General features: G+C 33.6%; 1 protein-coding gene, 1 long non-coding RNA gene and 1 pseudogene across 2 annotated transcripts in view; 2 read left to right on the top strand and 1 right to left on the bottom strand.

The window, feature by feature from the left end:
* The window catches only part of LOC116700184 (complement C3), a 134,518-nt gene that overhangs the window by 37,542 nt on the left and 96,145 nt on the right, over positions 1-831 (top strand). The window lies entirely within an intron of this gene.
* The window catches only part of LOC116700323 (uncharacterized), a 95,236-nt gene that overhangs the window by 62,938 nt on the left and 31,467 nt on the right, over positions 1-831 (bottom strand). The window lies entirely within an intron of this gene.
* The window catches only part of LOC116700306 (complement C3-like), a 16,370-nt pseudogene that overhangs the window by 11,415 nt on the left and 4,124 nt on the right, over positions 1-831 (top strand).

Below are 831 nucleotides of genomic sequence, written 5' to 3'. Positions count from 1 at the left end.
TGAACACAGTCCTGTCAGAAAGAGGCTCACTTATCATCTACCTGGATAAGGTTAGACTGTTTCCTACTTCTGTACTTTTTCTCTTGGTATTATTCTTCCATTCTTTATCTCTGTCTCACATTTGGCCACAGATTTCTCACACACGACCAGAGGAGATCACTTTTCGGATCCATCAGAAACTGAAAGTGGGAGTCTTACAACCAGCTGCTGTGTCTGTCTATGAATACTATGACCGTGAGTCCCAGAGACATTTTGAAACACATAATGCCTAAGATAACACAGGAAAAACAGGCATTATTATAGTTATTATATACTTTTAAAAATGATTTAACATACATCTTCTGAAATTTTTCTTTTCCATTGCAGAAACACATTGTGTGAAATTCTACCATCCAGAGAGGAAAGCAGGAAAGCTGCTGCGGCTCTGTACAAATGATGAATGCACATGTGCAGAAGGTAACCAGGATGATGTCAAACTGACCTAATCTGTTGTCTGTAAATATAAATATTCTTGGAATTCTTGAATTAACGCACTTTACCTAATGAATTACAACCTTAAAAGAGAAATAAATTCAGTGTCTACTACTTGTACTTTAAATGCAGTAATTGTATACTTTATTGCAGAATTGAGCAAGGTCAAGCATACAACTTAATCAACTAATCAACTAAACTAATTATACAATACTGATTTAAACTAAATTAAATTATTAAATGGTTGAAATTAAAATGAAAATGATTAAACTTAGAATTATCAATGAAATGATTAAAATATAACCTGATTGAAACTGTACTGATCAAGGTATAGAGATAGGGTGAGAAACTCAGTCATCC

This window comes from Etheostoma spectabile, chromosome 2 (assembly GCF_008692095.1).
Source record: "Etheostoma spectabile isolate EspeVRDwgs_2016 chromosome 2, UIUC_Espe_1.0, whole genome shotgun sequence".
NCBI classification, from domain to species: domain Eukaryota; kingdom Metazoa; phylum Chordata; class Actinopteri; order Perciformes; family Percidae; genus Etheostoma; species Etheostoma spectabile.
Note: the sequence above shows the minus strand (reverse complement) of the source record. Positions and strands in the feature narration are given on the sequence as shown.